Here is an 8,501-nt window from a genome sequence, read left to right as displayed (position 1 = left end):
TGGGGGCAAGGGGTTGACTCTGTAAACTGCTTAGAGAGGGCTGGAAAGCATTGTGAAGCGGTCTATAAGTCTAGGGGCTGTTGCTAATGCTATTCAGACGCTTCCACTTTGTCAGGTAGAGTCCGAGGTGGAATCCAGCCTGGTCCTGAGCGATGGAGCCACACCCATTTCCCCTTCCTTCCCACTGTGGAAAGCCCCCTGGCAAAGCTTCCCCTTCATCCTGTGGTTCTTTGAGACCGAGGAGAATCCTCCGAGATGGAGTCTGCCACAGGGAAAGGCAGGTGGGAAGCAGCCTCAGGGGTCTCCAAAGACCTTGGCTGCCAATGCCATCCGGTGCCTTCCCCTGAGTCGGGTGACGAATCACGGATGCAATTAGAAATGGCACTTTCAGCTCATTACAGGAATTCCTCAATCAGCAACACAATTATTCCGGCAATCCTTCAAGGAGAGGAAACGCCGCTTGCTCTTTGCTGCAAGAGGAAGGCAGCCATCGGAGGGGGAGGCGGTGAGAGGCAGGAGGGAGCTCAGTTTAACTGATTAACAGATGAACAGAGTTGGAAGGGACCTTATAGGTCATCTAGTCCAACCCCCTGCTGAAGCAGAAGACCCTACACCGTTTTTGACAAATGGCAATCCAGTCTCTTCTTGAAAGCCTCCAGAGATGAAGCTCCCACAACTTCCAAAGGCAACTTCTATTCCGTGGGTTGATTGCTCTCACTGTCAGAAAATTCCTCCTTATTTCCAAGTTGACTCTCTCCTTGGTCAGTTCCCATCCATTGTTCCTTGTCTGGCCTTCGGGTGCTTTGGAAAATAGCTTGACCCCCTCCTCTCTGTGGCAGCCCCTCAGATATTAGAAGCTGCTATCCTGTCTCCCCTGGTCCTTCTCTTCACTAGACTAGCCAGGCCCAGTTCCTGCAACCATTCTTCCTATGTTTCAGCCTCCAGTCCCTTCATCATCCTGGTTGCTCTTCTCTGCACCCTTTCCAGAGTCTCAGCATCTTTCTCATAGTGTGGTGACCAACACTGGGTGCAGTACTCTAGGTGTGGCCTTACTAAGGCTTTACATAGTGGTAGTAGTACCTGCCTTGATCTTACTTCAATCCCTCTGTGAAGGCCGTTTAGGATTGCATTGTCTCTTTTGGTGGTTGGGCAGGCAGGGCAGCCATGGAAGAGCCTGAATCGGCTTCCGAGTGGAGCCAAAGTGCTGCTGCTTTTCACCCACCAAGCTCTTCAGGGCTGCCGGCCTCGGCCTCCCCTCCCCAGAGTCAGCCCATCCACGGGAACACAGGGGCTTCCACGGAGGAAAGCGGAAGGGCTGTTTTGGGGTGAGGGGACCAGCCCTCCTCCTGACCTCCCACTCAGGATTCGTCTGTTTCTGACATGACCTGCTTTCCAGAGGCAAATTCAGGCAGTCCTTGACTTACAACAGCTCAATCAGGGACTGCTCAAAATTCCCACATCAGTGAAAAAATGATCATTATGATCATTTTTCACACTTATGACCGTTACAGCATCCACGTGGTCAGCATTCAGATGCTTGGCAACGGACTCGTGGCGGTTTGAAGCGTCCTGGGGTCACGGGATCCCCTTTTGCAACCTTCTGACAAGCAAAGACAATGGGGAAAGCCAGATTCACTTAACAACCGTGGCAAAAAAAAAAAAAAGGTTGTATGTAAATGGGGCAAAATTCACAACTGTCTCACTTAGCAACATCAATTTTGGGCTGAATTGCGGTCGTAAGTCAGGGACTCTCTGTATTCTTTATTGGTGAGCCATAAAGATTCCCATGAAACAGGCAGGATATAAGTTTGCGTAATAAGTAAAAATAGGGGCAGGGAAGACCCACCAGCCTGGCCTCCTTAAATCCTAAAGGTTATATCAGTTCTTCCCAGCCTGCTCTCCAAATATATTGGATGTGGGTTTTTGGGTGGGGGGTTCCTTCTAACTGTTTACCTTTTTGCCACGATGTCTGTCAATACTTGCTTATTTGATCTCCTACTTTTGGCATCAGACATCAGATATCTCTCTGCCTTGTCTAGAAGGACCAGGGGTGACTCGATAGCATCTTCCAATATTTGAGGGGCTGCCCCAAAGAAGAGGGGCACCTGAAGGCAGAACAGAAGCAACAGATGGAAACTCATCAAGGAGAGAAACAACCTAGAACTAAGGAGAAATTTCCTAACAGTGAGGACAATTAACCAGTGGAACAGCTTGCCACCAGAAATCATGGGCACTCCATCACTGGAGGTTTTTAATAAGAGATCTTCTTAAAAACCTCCAGTGATGGAGTGCCCACAGACAGCCATTTGTCTGAAATGGGATATGGTTTCCTGATTGAGCAGAGGGCTGGACTAGAAGACCTCCAAAGTCCCTTCTGACTCTGTTATTCTGTCTTCTGCTGGTCTGTTCGTCCGTTCTTCCGAGCATTGAGATCTTCTCATCTCTAACAACTCCTCCATTTGTGTTGTGGGTCCACAGCAGCCAAGTCTGAGCTTCATGAATGGCGCTTCCAGGAGGCCGTCTAGATTTAATTCATCTATTATGGAACGACTGATTCTTCTTGGAGTTCAAAGCAGTCTCAACCGCCTCCTCCAGCACCACAATTCTAAGGCATCCATTTCTCTTTCTAAAACCTTCCTGACTATCCGGCTTTTGCATCCATGTTACAAGACAGAGGATTATGCCCACGACGGAGCATTCTCTGGAGACGTGGCAGTGGGCAGAGACCATGGGATTTCCCCTCCCGTGGTGAGCCTTCCTTGGGGAGAGCTAGCTTAAACAGGCACGATTCTGCAGGGCAGGGTCTCCGTCAGGCGGGAGACCCTTCTTAGGTATTCCCTGGTGGGATTCTAATTCCTAATCACAAAACGGCTTCTGATTTTTGTCTTTGCCTCCCTTTAAGGGAGAGGAGGGCTGTGATCCCCGGAGGGGTATTATTGAAGCTCCTTTGTGCCACAGGCCAGGTACCCAAGAGGGGAGAAGGGACCCATTATTGTGGGAGACAGTTAGAACCATAGAATCCTAAATCTGAGAGGGACCTTTGTTAGGTTAGATGGATCTAGCCCAATAACACTCTGTACAATGTGGCTGCCTTGGCAAAGTCTTTTATTCAAAGGTACATCTATGAACACATCCTTCACTGACCTTTCTCCTTTCCTTGCAGATGTGTGTCTGGAACTGCTGGGTGTCCACGTGGGATCGGTCTTTTTATACTCAGAGGGAGGGGCCTTAAGGTAAGGTGGGGCTATGAGGATGATGGGTTGTGTGGTTGGGTTAACCCTTGCAGGGTAGTAGGGAATAGGGACACAGACAAGTTAGACATTTCACCTGACAACCTTGGAGGTCTTTTATTCCAGCCCCCTGAAAGCCCAGTTAAAATATGGCTTTTGGCCTGGCTAGTCTAGGGAAGAGAAGGACCAGGGGAGACAGGAGAGCAGTCTTCCAATACTTGAGGGGCTGCCACAGAGAGGAGGAAGAGGGTCAAGATATTTTTCCAAAGCACCTGAAGGCCAGACAAGGAATAATGGATGGAAACTGATCAAGGAGAGATTCAACCTGGAAATAAGGAGAAATTTCCTGACAGTGAGAACAATCAACCCATGGAACAGAATTTTATTTTATTTTTTTTAATTTTATATCCAATTTATATACCGCCCTTTTCCCTGAGGACTCAGGGCGGTATACAGCCAAATAAAAACATAAATTACAAACATTAAAATAGTATTAAAACAATATATATAAATTTGGCCCCGTAATTTAAGAACAATAACAATAACTTGCCTTCGGAAGTTGTGGGAGCTTCATCATTGGAGGCTTTCAAGAAGAGACTGGACTGCCATCTGTCAGAAATGGTGTAGGGTCTCCTGCTTGGGTGGGGGGTTGGACTAGATGACCTCCAAGCTCCCTTCTAACTCTATGATTCTGTTTCTGTCTTGGTGCTCTGTTGGGTGTTTTGTGCCAGCCATGGCAGTTTCTAAAAAGGCCACCAGATGGGAGCAAAGAGGGACTTTTGATCCCACTGGTGGGTCAAGGGGCTCCGACCCCTGCAGCCCCATTGGAAGAGTTAATGGTCCTCCGGCCCCCTCACACATGGGTAAGAGAGGGGCCAGGGGCCCCTATAAGAACCCCCACACAGGGGCTGCTTTCCCTGCTCTTGTACTAGTCTCCTATGGGACTGACCCATGGGCTCAATCCAGGCATGGATGCCTCCATGCCTGGGAACTTATTTTACTCTACTTTTACTTCTAAATAAAGACTTAATTTGATTGCATCCTTGCGTGCTGACCTTTTCTGGGAAGCGCCCTCAACGAACCATCGTTCTTCGTGAGATCCCTCACAAGCTCAGTGCCCGTAGTGGATCTGATCTTCCTCCTTGCCATCTCAGCGAACGCTCACAAATCCCAGATCCTTCATTTCAACAGAATCTTCTGCACAAGAGTCCATTTCTGGTTGCTCCCCTCCAGGGTTTTGCTGCTTTGCTGACCGCTTTAGATGGGAATTGTCCTCCTCTTGTCTCACAGTTGGAAGAGATTGCACAACACACAAAAGATTAAGTCCCGCTGAATGAAGCACGATTCCCATAACACGTTGTGCCTAAATCAATAAACCAACCAACCAGAAGGGGGCTTACAGAACGCTAAGCCATAAGCCTCACCCCGCTCAGAGGGCTGTGTTGCATTGTGGTGGCAGTCGCAATTTTGGACTCTTTAAAAGCAAAACTGAAAACAAGAAATATAGCTTCACTGAGAGATCCATATAGACACAGAAGGAGCAAAGCCAATTCTAAAGGTTCCCACGGGAAGCAGCTTAGGTAAATTCCCCTTTTCCCCATTAGCCCCCCACCCCCACCCCCGTCCATTGGCCACCAATCCAAGGCATCCTTTGTGTTTTGGGAAACTGTCTGTGATGTTGGAAAAGTTCTAATAACATGACCTTGAATCGTAGGAACTTTCTCAGGCTCAGCTGGCTCCCTGAGCCCCTCCCCTCCCCGCAACTTCCCCAAAGAATTCCTCCCCCTCCCTTCTGTTTCTGTGGTCCATCTGCAGGAAGAATTGCAGGTGGTGACAGGATCCGAGTCAGCCTGGCCCTCTCTCGTGCTTTGGTGGAAAAGCTCCCTTTGAAAGTGGCCTACAAGGTGAGTTAGTGCTCCTTCATTTAGCTCTCTTCTTCTTCGCTTGGTTCTTGGGGTTCCACCCCTTACGTGGGAGCCCCTGTGCCGACAAAAAAGCCAAAGCAGTCCTGAGCTGCCTCCATCTTCTCATTCCACTCAACCAGTCCTCCTTCGGGTCTCTACTCAGCCCCTGCTTAAACTGAAGCCCGGCTGCCTGGCATTCCACGTTCAGCCAACTTCGCTTCCAGAGGCCGCCTCTGGCGAACCCGCCAGCCCATGCGCCATCCCCCCAGAGGCACCCTGCTGTCCGCCTCTGCCTTGCTTCCTTTCCAAGTATTTTTTTATAAATTTTATAAATTTTCTATTAATTCCATTTCTTAGTGGTTAATAAACATCGTGTTGTCTGGGTATTTAATTTGCTTTGCAATATTTCCTTTCCAAGTATTGACAGCTTAACCAGTCAACTCCGTAGAGAGAGCTTGTCCAAATGAATCACCTCAAAATTGACAAATCTGCCAGCTTGCTGGTTGGTGAGGGCCTCGCCCAAGAGGTTGGGCACCAGCCAAGATCAGAAGGCAACCAGCAGTCGTGGCCTTTGCTCTCACACTTGCTGAAGGCAGATGGTCCGTGGCCCAGAGCACCCTCACTCTGGGGATGGGCAAAGAGGACACCCCCATGGAGGCCGAGAGAGAGGCAGGACGAGTGGGGTTCATGCCAGCCAGCTCCAGCAGAGATCAATTAACTGGCCTTTCCAGCAATGGGAACTCAGCCTCAATATTGGGGGAAGGAAGGAAGGATCTGAATATGAAGTACAGATAGTCCTCAACTTACAACAGTTTATTTAGTGACTGTTCAAATTTACAACAGCCCTGAAAAAAGTGACTTATGAGCATTTTCCACACTTATGACCATTGCAGCAACTCCATGGTCAAGTGATCAAAATTGAAATGTTTGGCAACCAACTCATATTTATGACGGTTGTCGTATCCCAGGGTCATGTGGTCACTTTTTGTAATCTTCTGACCAGCCAAGTCAATGTGGTCAGATTGCCGCCTTGAGACTTCGGAGAAAGGCGGCATACAAGTTGAATAAATAAATAAATAAATAAATAAATAAATAAATAAATAAATAAACAAACTGCGGCAAGAAAAGTTGTAAAATGGGACAAAACTCACTTAACAAATTTCTCACTTGGCAACATACATTTTGGGCTCAATTGTGGTCGTAACTCAAGGATTACCTATAGCCACTACTGCGATGCTTGGAAACAGGGCTCTGAAACCTTGGTCATGGTAAGATCTGTGGGCTCAGCCGGTGGAGGATTCTGAGGGTTGAAGCCCAGCCGCCTTAGAATGGCCTTGAACAGACACGGAAAAGGCCAATAAAACCCAAGTCAGAACAAGCCCAGGGTGTGGTGGCTCTTAGGCCCTTATCCAGACCTCTTGTGTTGTTCAGGGAGGGTTAAATCAGTCCTATTGGTTGTAACTCCTCAGCTGCTAAAGACGTGGACCACCTGGTAAGGTGACTCTAAGTAAAGTTGAGCCAAAGACCCCCCTCCCCCAAGGATGGCCCTGCCGCCTTCCAGATCATGGGATTTCCCTCCAGATGTGCTGGGGATGAAGCTTCAGGGCCTCTGCTGAGCAGCTGGGAGGGTCTCTCTCTTCCCTGCCTTGGAGGCACCCCAGTGGTATTGATCTCCAGGCGGCCTCAGCACTCGGCAGCCCTCCAGGCTACTAGGATGAGGAGCTGGAGCTCGGCTGGGTCCGGCTGACTGGTGGCTAATTAATTGGCAAGAGGTGGATCATGGATGGGGGAAAGAGCTGGTGGCTGGTCAGCCCCTCACTCAACGGCTCCTGATTCATCTGCTACTGTCCAGAGTGCCGGATTCTCATGGCTTCCGCCATCTGGGTTGCCGTTTGAGCTGGGTGCAGAGAAAGGGTATGTATTGTTTTATTTTATTCCATTCCATTCCGTTTTATTTCATTTCGTTTTGTTTTGTTTTGTTTTATTATTATTTTATTTTCATTATTTTATTTTATTTTTATTTTATTTTATTATTTATTTAGAAAAATTATATGGCCACCGACTCACTCTCAGTGACTGTGGGAGGCTTACAAAAAATAAAAACCCAATACACAACAATAAGAACAGTAACCCCACCCCCACGGTGACAACAACCAATCAAACAAGCCACCTGGTGGGCTCCATCCACCCATCCCATTCTGGGTTCCGTGGCAGGTCTTTGGGTCCCTGGAAAAGAGGGGCAAAGTGGCGGGTGGAGCAGTCTAATCTCTGTGGGATCACTGATGCTCCAAAGGGAGGGAGCTACCAGATGGACCTCCTTAGCAGAGGCCACCCACAAGATTCCTGCCTCCCCGCTTTGGTGGATGCAACCAGGGAGAGACGGTCCTTCTGAGAACCTGGTCCCAGGTCATGTGGGGCTTTAGAGCTGACAAGCAGCACCATGGATTGGACCCGGAAGCAGCTTGGCGGCCAGCGCAGATCCCCACAGCAGAGGAGACCCATTGGCTCCGGTAAAGTCTACGCAAGGCAAAGGCCGTGGCTGGAGGGCCGGAAGGCCAGAGACTGAGGAGGGGAGGGGCTCCTTCATGGCAGTCGACAGCTGGAGTCTGCAAGCTGGGCCCAACCCGGCTGACAAAGGGATCAAGGGACAGGAGGCATGGACCCGTCCAAGATCGACAGGCCTTCTGGCCTGGCTTGGCCTGGCAATCCACTTCCTGCCTCCCTCTATCCCTGATGGCATTAGAGACCAGCCATTCGGAATTGCTGGGAGGAGAACATCAAAGGGAAGTTTCATCACCGCCTCCACCAGCCCTTCAAAACTCAACCCTCCCATTTCAGTAGAGTTTCCACACTTGGCAGGGTGGCCAGATGGATGTCACACATCAGAAGTTGCCAACACTTTTCAGGCCACCAAAGGGGACCTCCAGTCGCCTCCCACCACTCTTTCAGCCGCTCCAGGCCCTCTGCCTCCCCTTCGCCCACAACTTCAGATGGTGTACAATATACAGTCCTCGACTTACAACAGTTTGTTTAGAGACCGTTCAAAGTTACAGCGGCACTGAAAAAAGTGACTTATGACCGTTTTTCACACTTATGACCGTTGCAGCATCCCCCTGGTCACGTGATCAAAATTCAGATGCTTCGCAACTGACTCATATTTATGACCGTTGCAATGTCCTCAGGGGTCACGTGATCCGCTTTTGCGACCTTCTGACAAGCAAAGTCCATGGGGAAGCCAGATTCACTCAACAACCAGGTTATTAACTTATCAATTGCAGTGATTCACTTAATAACCATGGCAAGAAAGGTCATAAAATGGGGCAAAATTCCCTTAACAAATACTTCACTTAGCAACAGAAATTTTGGA

At 49.0% G+C, this 8,501-nt stretch overlaps 1 long non-coding RNA gene across 1 annotated transcript; it reads left to right on the top strand.

Moving 5' to 3' along the window:
* Positions 1 to 2,476: 2,476 nt before the first annotated feature.
* LOC117679747 (uncharacterized) lies at positions 2,477 to 4,270 on the top strand. The gene is made up of 2 exons (XR_015731866.1): positions 2,477 to 2,748; positions 3,164 to 4,270. It is a non-coding gene; the product is annotated as an uncharacterized LOC117679747 (long non-coding RNA).
* The last annotated feature ends 4,231 nt before the right edge of the window (positions 4,271 to 8,501 follow it).

This window comes from Pantherophis guttatus, chromosome 2 (assembly GCF_059756535.1).
Source record: "Pantherophis guttatus breed Tessera chromosome 2, ASM5975653v1, whole genome shotgun sequence".
In the NCBI taxonomy this organism is placed as follows: Eukaryota; Metazoa; Chordata; class Lepidosauria; order Squamata; family Colubridae; genus Pantherophis; species Pantherophis guttatus.
The sequence above is the reverse complement of the archived record's forward strand: the minus strand, read 5'-3'. Positions and strand labels throughout refer to the sequence as shown.